The 24,365-nt window shown below is 45.6% G+C and overlaps 9 pseudogenes; all 9 read left to right on the top strand.

Moving 5' to 3' along the window:
* Positions 1 to 3,144: 3,144 nt before the first annotated feature.
* On the top strand, positions 3,145 to 3,263 carry LOC143998626 (5S ribosomal RNA; annotated as a pseudogene).
* A 701-nt stretch (positions 3,264 to 3,964) lies between these two features.
* On the top strand, positions 3,965 to 4,083 carry LOC143998567 (5S ribosomal RNA; annotated as a pseudogene).
* Positions 4,084 to 4,243: 160 nt separating this feature from the next.
* On the top strand, positions 4,244 to 4,362 carry LOC144000027 (5S ribosomal RNA; annotated as a pseudogene).
* A 951-nt stretch (positions 4,363 to 5,313) lies between these two features.
* Positions 5,314 to 5,432, top strand: LOC143999446 (5S ribosomal RNA; annotated as a pseudogene).
* Positions 5,433 to 5,531: 99 nt separating this feature from the next.
* Positions 5,532 to 5,650, top strand: LOC143998870 (5S ribosomal RNA; annotated as a pseudogene).
* A 322-nt stretch (positions 5,651 to 5,972) lies between these two features.
* Positions 5,973 to 6,091, top strand: LOC143999000 (5S ribosomal RNA; annotated as a pseudogene).
* A 100-nt stretch (positions 6,092 to 6,191) lies between these two features.
* Positions 6,192 to 6,310, top strand: LOC143999347 (5S ribosomal RNA; annotated as a pseudogene).
* A 100-nt stretch (positions 6,311 to 6,410) lies between these two features.
* On the top strand, positions 6,411 to 6,529 carry LOC143999426 (5S ribosomal RNA; annotated as a pseudogene).
* A 14,968-nt stretch (positions 6,530 to 21,497) lies between these two features.
* LOC143999214 (5S ribosomal RNA) lies at positions 21,498 to 21,616 on the top strand (annotated as a pseudogene).
* Positions 21,617 to 24,365: the final 2,749 nt, after the last annotated feature.

Raw genomic sequence — 24,365 nt, 5'->3', positions numbered from 1 at the left:
ACCGTTCCAAAGCCAAATGGAAGTGTCAGACCTATCCTGGATCTGAAGGATCTGAACCGTTTTTTACGCATCCGGTCCTTCTGAATACAGTCAATTCGCACTGTGGTCTCTTCCCTGCAAGGGGGAGAGTTTATGGCATCAATAGACATCAAGGATGCATATCTCCATGTGCCAATTTTTCCCGCACACCAAAAGAATCTAAGGTTTCCGGTAGAGCGGCGCCATTTTCAATTTGTGGCCTTGCCGTTCGGGCTAGCTACGGCCCCTCGAGTCTTCACAAAGATTCTGGACCCTCTCTTAGCAAACCTAAGAGCTCAGGGTATAGCCGTCATGGCTTATCTAGACGATTTGCTTCTCATAGAGAAAACAGTAGCGCTCCTGAACCACAGTGTTACCAGAACGCTAGAACAGCTGGAACGCCTAGGTTGGATTATAAACCTAGAAAAGTCGTCCCTACAGCCTGCTACCAGGTTGGAATACCTGGGTATGGTTATCGACACTGCTCAGGGCAAGGTGTTTCTACCAAGGCCAAAAGCCTTGGCCATTGGGGATCTGGTGCGTCTAATTCTGGGCAGAAGATCTTCCCCCATTCGGTTGTGCATGAGACTCTTTGGGAAAATGGTCGCCTCCTTCGAGGCCGTTCCATTCGCCCAGTTCCACTCAAGGCCTCTGCAAAGATTCATCCTTGCGGCTTGAAACAGGAAGCCCCAGTCCTTGGATCTTCCTATGCGTCTATCCCCAGGGACACGCAAGAGTCTCGTCTAACGAGTCTAAGAGTCTCGTTACAAACCGAGAATTTGCTGAAAGGCAAAACTTTTCTTCCTCTTCCATGGAAGATTATTATGACAAATGGCAGCCTGACAGGCTGGGGAGCAGTGTTGGAGGAGACGTGCTCGCAGTGGAAATGGTCTGCGATCGAGAAGCTATTGCCCATAAATGTCTTGGAGATCCGGGCAGTTTATATGGCTCTCATAAACTGGTCTTTCAGACCTGTTCGGGTTCAGTCCGACAATGCCACAGCAGTGGCCTATATCAATCACCAGGGCGGTACCAGAAGTCTGGTTGCGCAAAAAGAGGTGAATCGTATACTTGTCTGGGCAGAAAGGCATGTTCCATGCCTTTCTGCAGTCTTCATTCCAGGAGTGGAAAATTGGCAGACAGATTTTCTGCGCCGCCAACAGTTGTGCCTAGGAGAATGGGCTCTGCACCTCGACGTGTTTTGGAACATATGTCGCAGGTGGGGTACTCCAGACGTAGATCTGTTTGCGTCCAGGTTCAACAGAAAACTGGACAAATTTGTGTCAAGGACAAGAGATACACTCGCTCAGGGGTCGGATGCTCTGACAGTTCCCTGGGATCAGTACAATTTGATTTATGCCTTCCCCCCGTGCCCGCTTCTGTCGCGGTTCCTGGGAAGAGTCTAGAGGGAAACAAAGTCGCTTCTTTTGGTAGACCCGGCTTGGCCCAGGCGACCGTGGTACGCAGAGATCATGAAGTTGGCAGTAGGCAGGCCGTGGATCCTCCCTCTCCGGCCAGATCTGCTCTCACAGGGTCCAATTTACCATGCTGCTTTACACAGTCTGAATTTGACGGTTTGGCTGCTGAGACCCACATTCTGAGAGACCGTGGGCTTTCGGGCCCAGTCCTTTCTACTCTGGTCAATGCCAGAAAGCCGGCCTCCAGGCTTATTTACTACAAAATCTGGAGGGCATATGTTTCCTGTTGTGAACTCAGGGAATGTCATCCTAGAAAGTATGTCATTAGCAGGATCTTGGCCTTCCTCCAGTCAGGCCTAGAAATGAATTAGGCCATAAGCACTATCAAGGTGCATATTTCGGCCTTGTCAGTGTTTTTTTAGAAACCACTTGCATTACATTCCCTGGTGCGGGCTTTCATCCAGGGGGCTATGCGGATAAGACCGCCAGTCAAACCTCCGGTATGCCCATGGGATCTGAATTTGGTTCTCTCAGCTTTGCAGGGGCAACCTTTTGAACCTTTGCATCAGGCTTCGTTAGTTCTTTTGACTAAAAAATTGGTTTTCTTGGTAGCCATATCCACGGCTAGAAGAGTGTCAGAACTAGCAGCTCTCTCCAGTAAAGAACCGTATCTAATTATTCATAAGGACCTGGTGGTAATGCGTCCCAACAGGTCCTTTCTGCCTAAGGTGGTTTCAGGATTCCATTTGAATCAAGATGTAAGCCTACCATCCTTTTTTCCGGACCCACAGTCTGCAGAAGAAGAATCTTTGCACACTTTGGATGTGGTAAGGGCAATCAGTATCTATCTTCAGGCAACTGCACAGATAAGGAAAACTGATTGCTTATTTATTTTGCCGGAAGGCCCTAGGAAGGGTCAGGTGGCATCAAAATCCACTCTCTCATGGTGGATTAGACAGATTATTTCTCAGGCCTATAGTGTTAAAGGGAAGATCCCTCCTTTTCAAGTGAAAGCGCACTCAACTAGGGCTGTAAGTGCTTCTTGGGCAGTGCATCACCAGGCCTCCCTGGCTCAGATCTGTAAGGCTGCAACTTGGTCATCAGTCCACATATTCACCAGATTCTATCAGGTGGATGTCAGAGGGCACGAGGATATCGCCTTTGGGCGCAGTGTACTGCAGGCTGCAGTTTAGGTCCTCCGGTCCTTGGCGGTCTATATATTATGATCTGTGTCTCCCTCCCCTCAATCTGAGCATTGCTTTGGGACATCCCACTATGTAATGAAGCTCCTGTGTCCCCTGATGTATGATCAAGAAAATAGGATTTTTATACACAGCTTACCTGTAAAATCCTTTTCTTGAGAGTACATCACGGGACACAGGGCTCCCACCCCTCTTGGGTTTTACGTGGTTTCCTATTGCTTTGCTACAAAACTGAGGTGCCTCCCATATGGGAGGGGTTATATAGGGGAGGAATTCTCCTTAATTGGGGGTTAACCAGTGTCCAATCACCAGAGGTGCCTATATAACCCACTATGTAATGAAGCTCCTGTGTCCCGTGATGTACTCTCAAGAAAAGGATTTTACAGGTAAGCTGTATATAAAAATTCTATTTTTTATGTTGTTGGCGTTGACCTGTTTTTTTTCACTTGTTTCCCAAGATGACCATCTTGGCGTTTGTCAAGAGGGTGAGAGTGCCCAAAGAAAGTGCCTACGGCCAAATCACCCTGAAAGTGCCTGATCTTGTCTGATCTCGGAGGTTAAGCATTGTCGGGCCTGATTAGTAACTGGATGGGAGACCGACTGGGAATACCAGGTGCCGAAGGCTTGTTTTTATGCTGTTGGCGTTGACATGTTTTTTTTTTCCGCTTGTTTCCCAAGGTGACCATCTTGGCGTTTGTCAAGAGGGCTGAGAGAGCCCGAAGAAATCTCCTACGGCCACATCACCCTGAAAGCGCCCGATCTCATCTGATCTCGGAGGCTAAGCAGGGTCCGGTCTGGATAGTACCTAATTACAGGTGCCGTAGGAATCTTTTTATATTGTTGGCTTTGACCTGTTTTTTTTTCGCTTGTTTCCCAAGGTGACCATTTTAGCATCTGTCAAGAGTTTTGAGTATGTCCCGAAGCGTTCGCCTAAGGCCACATCACCCTGAAAGCGCCCGATCTCAGAGGCTAAGCAGGGTCAGGGTCAGGGTCAGATGGGAGACCGCCAGGGTCTATGTTGTTGGCGTTGACCTGTTTTTTTTTCACTTTTTTCCCAAGATGACCATCTTGGCATTTGTCAAGAGGGTTGAGAGTGTCTGAATAGAACACCTATGGCCACATCACCCTGAAAGCGCACAATCTCATCTGATCTCAGAGGCCTAGCAGTGTACGGCCTGGTTAATACCTGTATGGGAGACCGCCTGGGAATACCAGGTGCCATAGGCTTCTTTTTATGTTGTTGGCTTTGACCTGTTTTTTTCGCTTGTTTCTGAAGGCGACCATCTTGGCGTTTGTCAAGAGGGTTGGGCGTGTCTTGAAGAGAATGCTTACGGCCACATCACCCTGAAAGCACCTGATCTCGTCTGATTTCAGAGGCTAAGCAGTGTCAGGCCTGGTTAGTACCTGGATGGGAGACTGCCTGGGAAGACCAGGTGCCATAGAAGGATCTGGCCTGGTTAGTGTCTTGATTGGGAGATCGCCTGGGAATACCGGATGCCGTAGACTTCTTTTTATGTTGTTGGCTTTGACCTGTTTTTTTTAGCTTTTTTCCCAAGGTGAGCATCTTGGCCTTTGTCAAGAGGCTTCAGAGTGCCCAAAGAGAGTGCCTACGGCCAAATCACCCTGAGAGAGCCCAATCTCATCTGATCTTGGAGGCTAAGCAGCGATGGGCCTGGTTAGTACCTGGACGGGAGACAGCCTGGGAATACCAGGTGCCGTAGGCTTCTCATTATGTTGTCGGCGTTGACCTGTGTTTTTTCCCTTTTTTCCCAAGGTGACCATCTTGCCATTTGTCAAGAGGGTTGAGAGTGCGCAAAGAAATTGCCTACGGCCACAACACCCTTAAAGCACCCAATCTCGTCTGGTCTCAGAGGCTAAGCAGGGTTGGGCCTGGTTTGTACCTGGATGGGAGACCGCCTGGGTTTTCCAGATGCCGCAGGCTTCTTTTTATGTTGTTGGTGTTGACCTGTTTTTTTTCGCTTGTTTCCCAAAGTGATCATCTTGGCATTTGTCAAGAGGGTAGAGAGTGCTTAAAGAGATCGCTTACAGCAGCATCACCCTGAAAGCACCCTATCTCTTCTGATCTCGGAGGCTAAGAAGGGTTGGGCCTAGTTAGTACTTGAATGGGAGACGGCCTTGGAATACCAGGTGCCGTATTCTTCTTTTCATGTTGTTGGCGTTGACCTGTTTTTTTTCGCTTGTTTCCCAGGGTGACTATCTTGGCATTTTTCAAGAGGGATGAGAGTGCCCAAAGAGATTGCCTATGGGCACATCACCCTGAAAGCACCCAATCTCCTCTGATCTCAGAGGCTAGAAAGGGTCATGCCTTGTTAATACCTGGATGGGAGACCGCCTGGGAATACTAGGTGCTGTAGGCTTCTTTTTATGTTGTTGACGTTGACTTGATTTTTTGTTTGCTTCCCAAGGTGACCATCTTGGCGTTTGTCAAGAGGGTTGAGCGTGCCTGAAAAAAATCTACTATGGCTGCATCACCCTGAAAGAGCCCAATCTCATTTGATCTCAGAGGCTAAGCAGGGTTGGGACCTGGTTAGTACCTGGATGGGAGACCGCCTGGGATTTCTCAATGCCATAGGCTTTTTTTTTAAGTTGTTGCTTGATTCCCAAGGTGACCATCTTGGCGTTTGTCAAGAGGGTTGAAAGTGCCTGAAGGGATTGCCTACGGGCACATCACCCTGAAAGCACCCGATCTCATTTGATGTTGGAGGCTAAGAAGAGTCAGGCCTTGTTAGTACGTGGATGGGAGACCGCCTGGGAATACCAGGTGTCGTAGGCTTCTTTTTATGTTGTTGGCGTTGACCTGTTTTTTTTAGCTTGTTTCCCAAGGTCACCATCTTGGTGTTTGTCAAGAGGGTTGAGGGTGCCTGAAGAGATTGCCTATGGCCACATCACTCTGAAAGCACCCAATCTTGTCTGATCTTGGAGGCTAAGAATAGTCAGGCCTGGTTAGTACCTGGATGGGAGACCACCTGGGAATACCAGTTATTGTAGGCTTCTTTTTATGTTGTTGGCGTTGATTCGTTTGTTTTTTTCCGCTTGTTTCCCAAGGTGACCATCTTGGCATTTGTCAAGAGGGTTGAGAGGTGCCCAAAGAGATCGCTTACAGCAGCATCACCCTGAAAAAGCCCTAGCTCTTCTTATCTCTGAGGCTAAGAAGGGTTGGGCCTAGTTAGTACCTGGATGGGAGATGGCGTTGGAATACTAGGTGCCGTATTCTTCTTTTTATGTTGTTGACATTGACCTGTCTTTTTTCGCTTGTATCTCAAGGTGACTATCTTGGCATTTGTCAAGAGGGTTGAGAGTGCCCAAAGAGATTGCATATGGGCACATAACCCTGAAAGCGCCCGATCTCCTCTGATCTCAGAGGCTAAACAGGGTTGGGCCTTGCTAGTACCTGGATTGGAGACAACCTGGGAATACTAGGTGCTGTAGGCTTCTTTTTATGTTGTTGGCGTTGACTTGTTTTTGTTTTGTTTGTTTACCAAGGTGACCATCTTGGTGTTTGTCAAGAGGGTTGAGAGTGCCTGAAGAGCTTGCCTATGGCCACATAACCCTGAAAGCACCAGATCTCGTCTGATCTCAGAGACTAAACAGGGTCGGGCCTTGTTAATACCTGGATGAGAGACCACCTGGGAATACTAGGTGCTGTAGACTTCTTTTTATGTTGTTGGTGTTGACTTTTTTTTTTTTTGTTTCTTTCCCAAGGTGACCATCTTGGCGTTTGTCAAGAGAGTTGAGAGTGCCTGAAGTTATTGGCTACGGCCACATCCCCCTGAATCTGTTCCATCTCGTCTGATCTTGGAGGCTAAGCAGGGTCGGGCCTGGTTAATGCCTGGATGGGAGACCGCCTGGGAATACCAGGTGTCGTAGGCTTCTTTTTTTTTTTCAAATATAATTTTTTCTACAAACAGGGGAAGACGGTCCCCCGAGTACATAATGCAACAGAGAAATACAGAGCAAAAAGCAGCTGAACAATACTTGATACAGGTATATTCGCAACTGTGAGTCTGCCTTCCATCAATCATAATGATTCAAGGCACGGATAAAGTACTGTACCAAGATCCAGGGTCACACAAACCTCAGGTCCCTCCTGCATAATCCATCCAGAGGGGGGGGGTGGGGCCGTCATTCCCAATTTTCCACTTTTTCCAAAAGAGAGAGTGGGTGGAGGGGGTGAGAGATAGGGGAGGAAGGAAGAAAAGAGAAGGGGTGAAAGATCAGGAAAGGAGAAGAGGGGACGAGACACAATGGCAGCCACTGTCCAAGGGGCCAGTCAAGGAAAGCTCAGAGCATTAAGGTGATAGCAGGCGACATCCTTCCAGCGAGAATATAAAGGTATTCCAGATGTCCCAGGTTTGTTTAAAAAATTCTTGTTTACCTTGTGATGTGAGGATCAAGTCCTCCATTTTTTTTAATGTCCTCTATTTTCCTAAGCCAGTGAGTAATGAAAGGGGGGGAACATTTTTTCCAATAGAGAGGGATGCAGGATTTCGCGGCATTTATCACATGCCGTAAAATTTATTTTTTTGTACTTCTTAATGGGAATCTGTCAATGGTGCAAGAGAAAAAATGCAGCCTCTTCCGGGATGGAGAAGTCTGTGAATTTTTGTGTTATGCATCGGATCTCTGTCCAGAAGTCCACCAAGCTGGGGCAGGACCAAAAAATGTGGATCAACGTGCCCTCTTCTTCTCCACACCTCCAGCATATGTTCGAGGAAGAGGGGAATTATTTATGCAGCTTTGATGGTGTCAAATACCACCTGGTGAGAAGTTTAAAATTTGTCTCCTGTATCTTCGTGCACAGCGAGGTTTTGAGAGCCAAAGTGATAATGCGTTGTCTCTGTGCTGGGGAAAACGAGCAATTAAGGTCCTTTTCCCAGTTGGACAGGCAGGTTAAGTGTGGGTGATCTGTTTGAGAGAGAATGTGGACCAAAGGGCCTTCGCTCCTGCATAGAGTCTCAAACTCCGTCTGAGGGCGTGCGAAAGTTTGAGTATTGGGGATGGAATGGAAAAAATGATGTTGTTGCGCCGCTCTCCAAAAAGGCATTTGAAAAAGCCCTGTCGGATCTGTTAGGGTTGAGAAAGAAGGTCATTTTCCATCAATGACGAATTTAGACGCATGGTCTAGGTTGGAATTTCTAAGTGGGTCCCCGGTTCCAAGTTCGGATGGCCACGTATAGGGAATAGGGGGGAAGTCAAAGACGTGAGTGTGTTTTGGGTAGCGATCAGGTGACTGACTTTCAATGAAGCCCCTATAGTGGGATGTGACGTCAATTCTGTGGGTAAATCCTTATAGCACCACATGGTGCTTCTTAGCGGAATTTGGGAGTGAGATTGTCCTAGTAGCACCCAGAGCTTAGAAAGTTTGTTTCCATTCCAGTCCAATACACGCCCCAGATGGGAGGCCAGGTAGTAGCATCGCAAGTCAGGGAGAACCAACCCTCCCTGTTGTTTAGACAATGTCAGCTGTGACCACTTAAGTCTGGGATTTTTGTGGGCCCAGTTAAATTGAGTGAGCAGGGATTGAGCTTGCTTAAAAAACGGGACTGGAATCTGGATCGGGAGAGCTTGGAAAAGATAGGTAAATTTAGGGAGTATGTTCATTTTAATGAGATTGCATCTCCTGAACCAGGAATGGAGGCCAGAATGCCACCCGTGAAGCAAACTGCGGATCTTAGTGACAAGGGGTGGGGGGAAGTTCAACATAAACGTACGCGCGTTGTCCTGTGGAATGTAAGTACCTAAGTACTTAAGGGCTGTATGGGTCCATTTAAATCGAAAATTGGACTACAAGTCTAGTAACGTTTGCGGGCGGACTTCGACCCCCATGGCCTCTGATTTCAAGAAGTATCCCGTATATCTGGAATTCCCTGAAGGAGATTTGGCAAGGAAACTCTGGGATTCGTCAACGAGAACAGCATCTACGTAGGCAGATTTCAATAGTACCGATTTGGAGTCGCGTTATGTCTGAGTTTTGTCGAATTGTGGAGAGAAAGGGTTCCAATGACAGTGCGAATAACTGGGGCGACAGGGGGCAACCCTGTCTGGTCCCATTCCCGATGTCAAGGGGAGATGAGAGCACCCCATTCGCTTTGAGTTGAGCTGAAGGGCGTGAGTATATCTTACTTATCCATGCCAACATCCGTTCACTCAGACCTATATGGCGAAGGACCGAGAACATGAATGTCCATTTGACCCGATCAAAAGCCTTCTCGGCATCAGTACTCACGAAAAGACAAGGGGTCCCAGATGACTTTGCTTTATGGACCAGGGTAAGCACCTTAATGGTGTTGTCCCTATCTTCCCTGGTGGGAATAAAACCTAACTGGTCAATATGTATAAGGGACTGCAAGTGCTGTGCCAATCACGTGGCGAGGATTTTAGAGAATCGTTTTAGGACCGAATTTAGGAGGGAAATGGGTCTGTAGCTCCCACATAGGCCCAGGTCTTTGCCCTCCTTAGGTATCAACGAGATGTGGGCTCTAAGGGTATGCTCAGGAAAATCCCCATTCAAGCTCAGAGTATTCAATAAATTCACCAAGCGCGGGCCGAGAATAGGGAGGAAGGTCTTATAGTATTGTGCGGTATATCCGTCAGGGCCCGGAGCCTTACCCACCTTCGGAGGTCCCACGGCCATCTGGACTTCTTCCAGTGTGATCGGGTTGGTAGACCAGAACCGGTTACATATCTGTCTATATTGTCCTGTCCGGACCCTGAATCGGGCAGGTTGTAGAGATCAGAGTAGCATTTTTCAAAGACTTTGGCTATTTGGGTTGGGGTAGAGCCCCTCTGGCCATTCTCATCTATCAACTGTTGTATGTAAGAGGCAGATTTCCACTCCTTTACTGACCTGGCAAAGATTTTTCCGCATTTGTCCCCTGATTCCTACATCAGTTTACGACAAAACTGGAGTACTGCTTTCGCTTTATAATGGAGTAGGTCAGTAATCTGGGTACGGAGTGTCCCCAATTCAATCTCTAAGGTCCGTGAGGGGGCATGTTTATGTTTCGCTTCCACAGAGGCAAGTTCACAAAACAGATTAGCAATTTGTTCCTTCCGTGTTCGTTTGATGCGTGCCCCGTGCCTGATAAGTACCCTGCGGAGTACTGACTTGTGAGCCTCCCAAATTATCCCCGGGTCGCAGTCCTGCATTTAGTTTTCTTGGAAATAAAGGTCCAATTCCCTGGTCACATCTGCTAAAACTTCCGGTATCTGGAGGAGGCTCTCATTAAGGTGCCAGAATAGAGTCCTAGGTGAGGGGTTCCTAGAGAGGGTGTAGGTAAGGGCTACAGGAGCGTGGTCGGACCAAGTAATATGGCCGATGGAAGAAGAGCTCACCAAGTGCAGTTGGTCATGTGGAATCAAGAAGAAGTCTATCCTCAAGTATGATTTGTGAGGGGAAGAGCAAAAAGAGTAGTCCCTTTCCCCGGAGTGTTGCAGACACCAGATATCAACTAATTGGTCATTCAGTAAGCACTTAGTAATCCGCTATCTAGAGTAAATGAGGAGCGAGGAGCAAGAGGCAGAAGTGTCAACCGATGGCGAAAGGGGACATTAAAGTCCCCACCTAATATCAACTGGCCCTCCCGAAAGTCACATCATCTGTGCAGGGTAGTTCTGAGGAATGTGTCTTGGTGATCATTGGGAGCGTACACAGTGGCAAATGTAAAAAGGAGCTCTCCAATGTGGCCCCTAAGAAAAAGATATCGGCCCCCAGGGTCCACCAGAGAATCCTGGAGAACCGAGGGGAGCCTGCTAGAGATCAGAATGGAGATTCCCTTGGTCTTAGAGGAGGGGTTAGTAGAGTGGTAGACCTTAGCGAAGGATCTTGACCGTAGAAAGGGGAGGCTAGTATTTTTAAAATGTGTTTCTTGTATAAAGGCCACATCAGTACCGAAGTCTTCAGTTCTCACAGGAGGATCCACCGTTTTTCAGAGGAGTTCAGTCCCTTAACGTTTAGAGAGGTGACCTTGACTGAGTTTGCCATCGCTCCTCGGGGAGGGGAAGGGGGACGTCCGAGAAAAGCAAAGAAAGTTGAACCAAGGTAGGTATTGGGTAGGTAATGGATGGAGGGAACTAAGGGGGAAAAAGGAAGGGCAAATGGAAGGAAAGGTAAGGGGAAAAAGAGGCCGGGCACCTCAACCCCAGGGGGAGAGGGAAATTAAGGGTTGTCCGCACTCAACAGTACAGGAATTGTATACTAAAACAGCACAATTATGCTATAGCGTTTACCAGATGTACACTGGGTTTAAAGCGCCGTCCTACTTGGGTTGGTGGGTAGACAGGTCGGAGAGGGAGCCCCCGGATCCCAGTCCCCCCAGTCCCGGCAGTGGTAAATGTCACGTCTGATACCGGTATGCAAATTAAACACAATCAGTAACATCATAGAACCAAAAAACAATAGTATAATTAAAACAGAGGTAGAGCATAGAACTGTCAGCACTGAGGGGTCTCCTCAGCTCGCCATAAATGTAGGCATGCACGAGGGAGCCCGTCACAACAGAAAAGGCATCACAGAATGGGATCCACCACCCCCCGTCCCATACCCCAAAAGTACATGCAGCCCCCGAACAAATGTATTTCTCTCTTTGGCAGATTGTCCTCTTCTTACCCCCTCTCCTCCATCCACGCCCCGGGGGAAAAGGGGGAGGGAAGGGGGGAAAAGAGGGGGGTAAGGGGGGAAAGGGGGAGTGAAAGGGGGGAGGGAAGGGGGGAGGGAAGGGAAGGAGGTAAGGGAGGGAAGGGGGGAGGGAAGGAGGGGCAGCAAAGGAGAGGGGACAAACATGCGGAAAGGTCAAGTCCTTTAGCGTGCTCACACCAGCAACCACCCGGACCCCATAAGTTTCAACTCCTCCCCTCCATGGTCACCACATGAAGATGAAAGAGGAGCAGCCCTGGTCGGTGCATGGAGAATCCGGCAGGCAAGGGGCTGGGGCCACCATCCCTCCATCCAACGGGAGACTTCACCCGAGCAGCAGTTCTGGGGCCCGCCAATTAGTGTCTCTCCTGCATCACCATCGGGGGCTGTGTAGAGCATCCAGAGGGAGGCTGGGACCGCCAAAACAGTAAGGGGTAAATCCTCCAGGGGGGTCCAGAGTCAAACTGGAGGGAAGCAGTGTCTCGCACCAATAGGCTCAATAAATAAGTCATCCAGGGTGTCCCCGAAAGCTGCAGAAGGCAATCTCGGCAAAGAGTAGGTGGGGGCCAGAGGGGGGGACGAGGGGCGCAACCAGGGAGAGGGGACACATATGCGGGAATGTCAAGCCCTTCCAGTACAGCGCACTAGGTATCACTCAGACCCCCCAAAGTGCAACTCCCCCCTCTAAGGTCAAGACTCCAGAAGGGAAGATGAGCCGCCCTGGTCTGTACATGAAAGAACCTGCTGCCAAGGGGTTGGGGCCATCATCCCTTCCTCCAATGGGAGATGCCACCTGTCAAGTGGTGCCCCTCCGACAATGTCGTCGGGGTATATGTGGAGCATCCAGGGGGAGGCAGGGACCACCCAAACAGTGAGGGGTAACGCCTCCAATGGGGACCGGTGTCAGACAGGAGGATAGCGGTGTCTTGTACAAGTTGGTTAATTAGACAAGTCATCCAGTATGTTCCTGTGAGCAGCGGAAGGAAAGGTCGGTAAGGATTATGAATGGGTGGGGGCCAGGGAATGCATAAAACTGCCACCAGATGACCGGGGCAGAGAGGGCAAGGGGATGAAAGTCAGATCTGGTAGGTGGGGGGGGGGGGTGAGGAGTCTCACTCATATTACTCACGTTGGCCATCCCTTGAAGCTGAGCTCTCTGCATACCCAGGATGTTCTTCTGTATAATCTAGCCTATCTGTATACATTAGCCAGTCTTTTGTACACATTAGCCTCTCTGTATCAACTAGCCGGTCTTCTGTATACACTAGTCCGTCCCTAGCTTGTCTTTTATACACATAGTCTCTCGGTATACCCCGCCTTTCTGTATACATCTTTATACCCTAGCCTCTATGTATAATCTTGCCTCTCATTATACCCCAGCCTGTATTCTGTTTACCCAATTTTGTCTTTTATATAAACTAGCCTGTCTACTGTATAACTTAGCTTCTCATTATACCCCGGCCTCACTGTCAGCTTGTCTCTGTACACTAGCCTCTCTGTTTTCCCTAGTCTCTCTGTTTAAAATAGCCTCTCTGTATACACTAGTCTGTCCGTATACTTTAGCAAGTCTGCACACACTAGCCTCTTTGTGTAAAACAGCCTCTCCCTCAGTATAACCTCGCCTCCATCTCTGCATATCCAGTACGTTCTTCTGTATAATCTAGCCTGTCTTTTGTACACATTAGCCTCTCTGTATAAACTAGCTGGTCTTCTGTATACACTATTCCGTCTGTATACACTAGCAAGTCTGTGTAACCCGGTCTCTCTCTCCCTAGAAAACACCAACCCTGACCCTGACAGAGGAGGAGGGTTTAATAGTCCTTCAGACTCCTCCCACAAATACGGGCTGGCCTGCGGCCAGCCTTCCCACTTGTAATCGGAGTCTTCAAGTGGGAAATGCGATATTACTTAACCACTTCCCACCCGGCCAATGCACATATACGGCCGGGTGGGAGCCGTCTACTTCTGATAGGACGTTCAGGAATGTCAATCAGGGCTCTGTGATTGGCCCTCCTGATCACATGATGGCCGTGTCCAATCACGGCCGTCATGTGATGTAAACAAACAGCCGGTTGCTAGGCAATCGGCTCCTCCTCTCCTCACACAGAAGTCATCGCTGAGGAGAGGAGAGTAGATTGCTGCAGCCGGCTGATGATCAGTGAGTATGAGCTGTTTTTTACAGCTTTTTACTCACTGATCTTCAGTCTAGTGTAAACACACAACACACCACACAGTGTAAACACAGTCCCCACATATGTCCCCATAACACACATGTCCCCAAAAAATAAAAACACATGTCCCTAATAATAAAAACATGTCCCCCACATATGTCCCACTAAAATCACTTGTCCCAATGATTATGTGCACACATATGTACGTGATCACCTGCACACATATGTACATGATCATTTGCGTACATATGTCCGTGATCACACAAACCAATTATTATACACTTAACGGATTTTTTTTTACCAAAAACATGTAGCAGAATACATTTTGGCTTAAATTTATGACAAAATTTGATTTTATTGGATTTCTTTTAAAATAGAAAAAAGAAAATATTGTTTTTTTTCCAAATTTCCGCTTTTTTGCGCTTATATCGCAAAAAATAAAAAACGGAGTCGTGAATAAATACCACCAAAATAAATCTCTATTTGTGCGAACAAAATGATAAAAATTTCATTTGGGTACAGTGTAGCATGACCGCGCAATTGTCACTGAAAGCGCTAGAGCGATGAAAGCTGAAAATTGGGCTGGGAAAGAAGGGGGCGAAAGTGCCCTGTATTGTAGTGGTTAAGAACCAAGGCCTGAGGTGTGCCATGGCCTGGATGGTCAGTATGCTTGAAAAGAGGGCAAAAAGACACAAGTATAGGTGGAAAAGGAAAGGTAAAGATCCCATCCATAAAATGACATATGCCCAAACGCCAACTGTAAGTTACCGCTGTGAGAGTAGAACCCACCGACTCTTGACCTGAAGATGAGAAGGAACCCCTTAAGAGCCTGCAAGCTACGCAAACCCAAATGAATGTCCAGTGAAGGATAGGATTAGCCTGATGCCCAAGGTAACCCAGACATGAGAATGAACTTCTTGTGAATGAGAGGATACGTGGGGAAAAGGGAGCAAGGGCTGACCCGAAGAACCCTACAAGAAGATGGCTGAGCAGACTGAAAAAACCCAACACAAGACTGCCTGGGGTATACAGTGAGGCTATTATAATTGGAATGAGGCTGGGGTAATAAGATTGGCTTGGGTATACGGCGAGGTAGACCCTAGAAAAGAAACAGAAATCAGAAAAGTCAAACAAGGTAATACAGATAGGCTAATGTTATTCCCCTGAGCCTGGTGTATACAGAAGAATGGCTAGTGTATACAGAGAGGCTAGTGTGTACAGATGACAAGCTATTGTTTACAGATAGGCTTGTGTATACAGAAGAGAGTCTGGGGAATTCAGTGAGGCTAGTGTATGCAGAGAGGCTGGGACACCGAGACTATTGTTAAAAGAAGGCAGGCTAGTGTATATAGGTTACGGGCACGTGTATACAGAAGACAGAGAGGCTAGTCTATATAGAGGGACTGGTGTACAAAGAAAGATTAATGTATACAGAAAGGCTAGCGTGTACAGAAGACATGACTTTATTTTTTGCTAATGCAACTACATCTAAATCATGTAAAGAGTTACAGTGCTTTTTTCATATTTGGTGCTGTTAAAAGGTCAGTAGTGTGTTGTCAGTGGTGATATCAATGTGACAGTTAATGTAGAGAACTACATATATAAAAAATAGAGCAAAAGAGTGCTAAGTTTATTTTGTTAAGTCATTGACTGATAGACGTTAAGTAATTGGCCGTTATTGGTTTGGCAGTACATGGTTTATTTTGATGTAAGATAGTTTTATTCTCTACCTATAGCCGAGTTTTAGACTACTTTATTATTAGCATTAGTCGCATTAATCATATTTATTATGCAGAGTGTAAGTATTGTAGTGAGACGATATTGCTTTTGAAAGATTTGTATTATTATACATAGCATTGTTAGTAGACCAATAGGACAATTTACATGGCTTAATATTGCAGAGCGTAATTTAACAGGAAAGAAATCCAAAGCGTTAGTTGCAGTAGCTTCATAAAACTGAGAAATCGTTGCATTACTCTAAATGTAAAAGTTGTTCCGGTAGCACTGAGAAGACTGATATTAGATGAGTGATCTACCCATTCCGTTTACTATTGCAGAGAGATACCGGTTAAATGTTAATATCTTAATATTTATTGCAGCGTGTAAGGTAGAAATAAGATGGTTTTGTGTGAGTTGGTTTACCAGGATATAGAGATCGTAATCTGGTTATTCTAATAATAAATATAGCAAAATAACACAGATTAATATTGAGACAGTATATACAAGTCGAGTTTAAGTGGAAATACACGAAATGACAGCAACGACGTGTGTAGGTTTTTATCAATCGGGTTCATTACGTGTCTTTAATAATGTAGTAAATATACCCCAAATATAGCATAAGGATAAGAAAGGAAAATAACTGGCAGAGGATGACATGGCAAAAAGACAAACTGCATTAGAAATGTGAATGTGAATTAGAGATGAAATGTCAATCCCCATTGGTAACCATTAATAAAGTTAACACGGCTACGTACAGCAAAGTTTGAGCTAAGCAGCTAAATATTCCTTTATATTGCAGAGCTTAAGTATTGCAGTTGAAAAGAGATCGGAAGCGTTTTTTGCAGTAGCTTCAAAATGACTGAGAAATCATTTCATTACTCTAAATGAAAAAGTTATCCCGGTAGCACTGAGTGGACTGATATTAGATGAGTTATCGTTGTAATACAAATTCAGTTTCCTATAGCAGAGAGATACCAGCTAAATGTAAGAAGAGCAATTGAACTGTTCACATCGGTAGCATTGCATTACTCTTAATATGTGAAGCGTGTAAAGAAGCAAAAGATGGTTTTGTATTATCCTAAAAGTAGCAGTATACGTAATAAAGGTGGATTTAGACATAGCAAAGCCTATAATCTAATTTAGCAAAATTAGAAAGGATAATATTGAGACAGTATAAACAGGTCGAGTTTAAGTGGAAATACACAAAATATCTAGCTTACCTTTACATTGTTCAATAGAGCCTTGCAAAGTAATACCAAGTTAGAATATCGGACTAGCAATTAGATGAGATGATTGCTGTAATCATAAAATATCAGCAACTTGTCTTTAAGGATGAGAAAGTATAATAACCGGAAAAGTATGAAATTTTAAAGAGACAAATTGCATTAGAGATGTGAGATAGACATGAAATGTCAATCCCCATTGGTTACTTACATGAAACCATTAATACAGTTAACGCGGCTACATACAGCAAAGTGTGAGCTAAGCAGCTAAAGGGTATACATTATTTAAGAGTAAATTAACGTAGCTTGTAAATTCCAACGTGTAAATCGTGCCATTAATTTTGTTACGCACGAAGGCGGCTTACACTGACTTTTCTCCGTTTCCACTGGTTATCCGCATAATGTATCAGTAACCCTGAAAATTAATAGTGATAGACAGTTTACAATAGGATGTATGCTTGATGTGAATGTAAAATAGTTGCATTATGTGTTATTAATGTAATCTAACTTTATTGCTATCCTTTGCTACTGCAACCACTTTCTCGCATTTTGCTGCTTTTAAAAAATGTGTTGCCAGTGTTATGTGTTACAAATGGTTATCAGTGTGACAGTTGAAGTAATATACAAAATAGAGTCAGAAAGAGAATCCTATTGCATAGAGGTAGAGAGATGGTTGCATTATTCTTAATGTGCCGGCTTTAAAAGGTTTTAAAAAGATGGTTTTGTGTGAATTTTGCTTTAACGTAAAATTAGCTGTAGACATTATATCTATGGTTACGTTTACAATGATTTAGAGATAGTAATCTCTATAATATAATAATAATAAGTATATTGAGGCAGTAAATATAAATACAGATAAAGTGAATACACAAAAGGGATCAAGAGATTGTTGCAAAGTAATATCCTCATTAAGGCCGATTGTCGGAATAGCAACATAACACGAAATATGAGCACGGCTAAAATACAGAAAAACAGTACATTATTTAGGAGTACAGTAGAATATAGTATAAATGATTTAAGATTAAATTGACTTAGCCTGAAAAAATCTAAGTTTAAATCGTTGAGTAAATCGTTGAGTAAATCGTAAATTTATCAGCTAAGTTAACTCTGAGATTATGATTAATTTGAAAATTCCATTACGCGGTCCATTTCCACTGGTATAATCATAATGTAATATCAGTAATTGTTATCTGTAAATGTTAAAATTTTAGACAGATTACATTAGGATGTGGAATTGATATGGATTTAAAAGCGGTACATTAATTTTCTGAAGCATATGGCAGAAAGACGGCTTACACTGCTTTTCTCACATTTTGCTGCGGTAAAAAGAAATGTTTTGTCACTGTGTTTTAACTGTGCAATGATCCTAGTGCAGAGAGATACTCAGTTAATGTCAGAGATACTCGGTTAATGTCAGAAAAGCAATAAAACTTTTTACATCGTTAGCGAGCGATAGTTACATTACTCATAATATGTGCAGCATGTCTGGTAGCAAATGGATGGTTTTGTGAACATTTTGCATTACCGTACAATTAGCGGTAGACCTCATCGAAGTGAATAGATTTAACTGGTTTTGAGATAGTACTCTCTATTTCTAATAATAAATAAAGCAAAATAAGTCAGGATGGTGTGTCGTCAGTGGTGATATCAAAAGTGACAGTTGATGTGGAGAATTACAAATATGCAAAATAGAGCAAAAGAGTGCAAAGTTTATTTTGTTAAGTCATTGACTGATAAGTAATTTTTTAAGTTATTGGCCGTTATTGTTTTGGCAGTACATGGTTTATTTTGATGTATGATAGTTTTATTGCATGCTTTGATGTGGGTGATTAAAATCGTGTAGTCTATATTTAGCATAAGAATGAAAAGGCATAACATGGCAATGAGACAAACTCCATTAGAGATGCGAACTAGATGAAATGATTAATTTGTGTCTGTATATCCAAGATTGTCTATTGTTATCACTTAGCCTACCCTCTAAATTCACTAGCCTCTCTATATACACGAGCATGTTTTCTGTTTCTGTATACATTACTCTGTCTTCTTTAAACCCTGGCCTGTCTTCTATATACACTCTGTTATACACTAGTTTCTCTGTATACACTAGCCGGTCTTCTGCATACAAAAGCCTGTCTTCGGTATACACTAGCCTATTTTCTGAATACACTAGCCCGTCTTCTGTATGCCCTAGCCTGTCTTCTGTATACATTAGTCTCTCTGTATAAACTAGCATCTCTCTATACCCCAAACTGTCCTCTGTAAACACCTGTCTCTCTTTATAGCCTGTCTAGCCTTTCATCTGTACACACTAGCTTCTCTGTATACACTAAACAGGCTTCTATATAAAATAGCTTCACTGTATGCACTAGCCTCTCTGTATAATCTAGCCTTTATTCTGTATTCACTAGCCTTTCTTCTGTATGCTGTAGTCTTCTATATATACTAGCTTCTCTGTACACCCTTGCATCTCTATAAACACTGTGTAAACTAGCCAGTCTTATGTATACACTCGCCGACTGTATACACCAGACTCTCTGAATACACTAAACCCTCTGTATACCACATCCTGTCTTCTGTATCCACTAGATTCTCTGTATACACTACCCAGGCTTCTGTATACACTGTCAGCTTGGATGTATACCCAAGCCTGTCTTCTGTATACACTAGTCTCTCTATATGCACTGTCCTATCTGTATACACTCGACTCTCTCTATACACTAACATCTTTGTATATACTAGCCTCTCTTTAAACTAGCCTTTCTGTGTACCCCAGCCTCACTGTTTACTCTAGCATCTCTGTATACTCAAGCCTATCTGCATACACGAGTCTGTATTCTGTATTCACTAGCCTTTCTTCTGTATGCTGTAGTCTTCTTTATATACCAGCTTCTCTGTACACCCTTGCATCTCTGTAAACACTGTGTAAACTAGCCAGTCTTATTTATACACTCGCCGACTGTATACACTAGACTCTCTGAATACCTAGCCTATGTTCTGAATACACTAGCCCGTCTTCTGTCTTCTGTATGCCCTCTCTGTATAAACTAGCATCTTTCTATACCCCAAACTGTCCTCTGTAAACACTTGTCTCTCTTTATAGCCTGTTTAGCCTTTCTTCTGTACACACTAGCTTCTCTGTATACACTAACCAGGCTTCTATATAAAATAGCTTCACTGTATGCACTAGCCTCTCTGTATAATCTAGCCTCTCTTTATACCCTAGATAGTGTTCTGCATACACTAGCCTCTCCGTAGAAGCCAGCCTTTATTCTGTATTCACTAGCCTTTCTACTGTATGCTGTAGTCTTCTATATATACTAGCTTCTCTGTACACCCTTGCATCTCTATACACCAGACTCTCTGAATACACTAAACCCTCTGTATACCACAGCCTGTCTTCTGTATACACTAGACTTTAAAAACTAGCTAGAATACACCAGCCTGTCTTCTGTATCCACTAGATTCTCTGTATACACTACCCAGGCTTCTGTATACACTGTCAGCTTGGATGTATACCCAAGCCTGTCTTCTGTATACACTAGTCTCTCTATATGCACTGTCCTATCTGTATACACTCGACTCTCTCTATACACTAACATCTTTGTATATACTAGCCTCTCTTTAAACTAGCCTTTCTGTGTACCCCAGCCTCACTGTTTACTCTAGCATCTCTGTATACTCAAGCCTATCTGCATACACGAGTCTGTATTCTGTATACACTAGCCTCTCTTTAAACTAGTCTCTGTATACCCCAGAATAACTGTATACTCTAGCCTCTCAGTATACACTAGCATTTCTGTACACATCACCCTATCTGTATTCACTAGCCTCTCTGTATACCCCAGCCTGCCTCTCTCTATACACTAGCCTTTCTTCTGAATATAATAGTCTCAGTCTCTCTCTATAACCAAGCCTGTTTTCTCTATACATTAGCATGTGTCCTGTATACACTAGCCTGTCTTCTTTATTCTCTAGCCTACCTTCTGTATACCTTAGCCTCTCTGTATAAACTAGCCTTCCTTCTATATACACTGCCATTTATGAGGTAAACAAAGAGTCTAGTGTACATAAACGACAGGCTAGAGTATAAAGAGAGGATAGGGTATACAGAAGAAAGCCTAGTGTATACAGAACACAGGCTAGTACCCTGAGCCTGGGTGAGAGAGGATGAGGAGCATTAGGAGGGCTTGGTCTTTCACATCCGACCAAGCCATGATGTGGCTCAACACGTCCAGCTGCCGAAAATAAGGACAAGCGTGGGAGGCACACAACACCCACTGTAACAGTGCTAGGTTCCTGCATTACAGAAACAGAACACCAGCAATAAGGGGTATCTTCAGGTGTATACTGTGCAGGAGGCACACAACACCCACTCTAACTTCTGCACTGCCGATGCCTGTATTGCAAAAATTGAACACCAGTAATAAAGGGTAGCTTCAGGTGTGTACTGTGCAGGAGGCACATAACACCCACTGTAACAGTGCTAGGTTCCCAAGCAGTAAAGACACTGTCCCTGCCTATCGTCCTCTTTCCCTGACCGCCGCAACACACTATACAAGGCCGCCGCGCTGGCTGCCTTATATAGTGTGGGGTGTGTACTAAACCCCCTTGAGCTATAATTGGCCACAGGAATACTGCCTGTGGTCAATTGTGGCTCTCCTCTCAGAGGATGTCACATCTGTTCTTATTATATAGAACTTATTATGCTCCTCGTAAACTTTTTCAATTTGGCCGAACGGCCGGACGCAAGTTGCCCCCGGTGCGGGAACATGGGGGGAGACATGATGCACATGTTTTGGAGATGCCCGAAGTTGATCTGCTACTGGACGGAGGTGACAGGAACCATTGATCGGGTGTTTGGAACCTCCACCAGGATGGAGGCGAAGTATTGTCTCCTGGGATTAGTTGAAGGAGTTGGAAACCCGGGAAGCAGCCAGATGGCAGTTCTGAGATGCCTATTTCAGGCAAGTAAACTGATTGCCCAACCCTGCTTAGCCTCCAATGTTGGCATTGACTTGGTTTTTTTAGCTTGTTTCCCAAGATCACCATGTTGGCGTTTGTCAAGATGGTTGAGAGTGCCCAAAGAGATCGCCTATGGCCCCATCCCCTTGAAAGTGCCCGATCTTGTCTGATCTCGGAGGTTAAGCATTGTCGGGCCTGATTAGTAACTGGATGGAAGACCGACTGGGAATACCAGGTGCCGTATGCTTATTTCTTGATCATACATCACGGGACACAGGATCATTACATAATGGGTTATATAGGCACCTCTGGTGATGGGACACTGGTTAACCCCCAATTAAGGAGAATTCCTTCCCTATATAACCCCTCCCATATGGGAGGCACCTAATTTTTCCCTTTGCCAGTGGTGGTTGGTCACGTAAAACATGTGCTATGAAGAAAGTTCTGTGCAGGTCCCTCCGGGGGCCTAAGGGCTACAACAAACCGGATCCATATCTCGGGCCGATATTTTGACTCCCAAGATGATATGGTACCCGGGCCTCGTCATCTGAAGAAACGAGGTTTTGCCTGTAAGTCCTCTCCTATTGGAAGACTGGGCTCTGGGAAAACCAGACTTACTGTACTATTTACATAGTGGCACAAAAGTTTCTGGCAGAGTCTTTTACAAGGTCCAGGTAGGAGGTTCTTCTGAGAAGGAACCCCAAAAAAAACCTGAAGGTTGGCACAACTCTGCCCGCCGTGATGGGTGAAGGCTGGAATCTGTCTGTTTTCAGCAATTCCTGCGGCGAGGACAGGTAAGGGAAGTTAATCCTGTATAAATTATATTATGGATTTCTTCATTGAGTAGTTGTATGTCTTACTTGGTTTCCACCACTAGGGGGAGTAAGAGCAGCCTGATGCATACTTACATGCCTTTCAGATACACACGCTCAGTGAAGCCTGGTTCTCCCAGATGACTCATGTCTCCACTGCAATCTCAGCCACAATGAATGTAATACGTAGTCTGGGGGTCCCAGACAGCTCCGATGGCAATTCCCTTCCCCCCTGGATACCGGCAGTCCTCGTGCACGCACACCAAGCACGCTTCCGTGCTAATGGAGGAGGCGGGAGTGTGTTTGCGAGCCGCGTCGTTCGGTGTGCACGGCGCTGTACTGCGCAGTTTTACAGCCCAGAGCGTCAGGGGGCTGTAAGTGGAGACACAGGAGCTGTGGGCAGTAAGCATCCCAAGGGATTGGATCCAGGCAAACCTAAGACAAACCTACTCAGCATCAGGTTGTGCAGTTTAAGCATATATATTTATTGTGAGACTTTAAGCACAACAGTGATTGCACTTTGTACTAGTACCTCTGCTTTGTAGCTTAGGACTATGTCTCCTTGTAAGAGGGTCTCAGGGGGAGATAACAAGGACACTGGTAAGTCACCGCCTAGGTCTAGGGGTTCTAAAAATGCCTGTAGGTTACCATCCCCCCCTGCAAGACTGGAGTCAGCCTCACAGGATGAGTCAGTGCCCCTGTCAGGATTTGCAGCCTCTCCTGATATTTCAGCCCCGGTATACATCACTGAGGACTCCCTTAGGGCTACATTGGAAGGTTTTGAAGGGAGAATCATGAATTTTATTTCAGCTTCCCTGAAAGAAAGCAGGAAAAGGGGTAGATCCCCTCCCTCTGCTGAGATTCCTCTTTCAGATGACACTTCTGACAATGAGGAGAGATCCCTATCTTGGGACAGGTATCTTGAGCAGTCGGATGAATCAGAGGAAGAGGAGAGAGTCCCCTCCTCCCAGGCGCTCAGAAAACAGGTGCAGTATTATACTGAATTGGTGCGTACCACATTCAGAATGCCTGCTGCTGAGATCGCTACGTCCTCTGTTTCTTCCCTGGGAGTCAGGAAAATCCCACAACCTGCCTTTTCCTTTCCAATTAATCCCTTAATGGATAAATTGTTGTATGAGGATTGGGGACATCCCGATAAACTGTTTGCTCCTCCTAAAAGGTTTTCTATGCTTTATCCTCTGGAGGAAAGTTTCACCAAGAAATGGGGGGTCCCATCTGTCGATGCGGCTGTTTCTTGCGTGAATAGAAATCTGACCTGTCCTTTGGATAATGCTCAGGTATTTAAAGATCCAACTGATAAGAAGCTGGAAACATTATTAAAAGCCTCCTTTTGGGGGGGCGTGTCCTGACCATGGAGGAGTGAGGAAGTGCTTCACCTCAGCTCCGCTCCATCGCCGCACATATCAGCTGCCCTCAGCGGGGAAATCCGATCCACATCACCGGGCTCAATGTCCCAACGATCCCGGCAGTCTTCCCGACCGCCGCAGGGTAACAAGAAGCGGCAGGGACAGCTGGATCAGTTCTTCCCGGGCCCCCACAGACAGGGCCGCGATGGACCCAATATTGACCGGGAAACTTCAGAAAGCTGGGAAATCCTCACAGCCTGCTACAGCGACGCCTTCCCAGTCAACCGGACCGTCTCCCCTGGCTTCTCCGGTGCCCTCCCCAGGATCGGTAAGCGATTCGGCCCCCCCTGCATCCCCCGGGTCCCTGGATGGCCGCTCAGAGGTCTCAGACCTCATGGGAGATGACACAATATGCCGCCATATTATGTCTCTCCCCACCAGAGAGGACCTAGAAAAGTTCACTAGCAGAGTGGAGAAGGCTTTCACCGCTGATATTGCCCAGCTTAAAGCTGATACTACACATCTGGGTCACAGAGTGGAGGCCCTGGAGGAAAAACTAGAGGAGACTCTCCCCGCTATTGCTCTGCTGCAATCTAGGTGCCAAACACAAGACCATCAGCTTGAGGTACTGCTGGGGCAATTGGATGATGTTGAAAACCGCAGCAGGAGGGCCAATATCAGGATCAGGGGGCTCCCGGAGGCTACTGGACCCAGGGATATTGTCCCCACTCTGACTGATATCTTTAGGGACATATTGGGACTCCCAGCCACTGCTCCTATTGAAATAGACCGAGCCCACAGAGCACTGCGCCCCCCG

The sequence above is a fragment of the Lithobates pipiens genome, unplaced genomic scaffold, assembly GCF_037356315.1.
Source record: "Lithobates pipiens isolate NorthernLeopardFrog02 unplaced genomic scaffold, aLitPip1_a1.2 Scaffold_19, whole genome shotgun sequence".
NCBI lineage: Eukaryota > Metazoa > Chordata > Amphibia > Anura > Ranidae > Lithobates > Lithobates pipiens.
The sequence above is the reverse complement of the archived record's forward strand: the minus strand, read 5'-3'. Positions and strand labels throughout refer to the sequence as shown.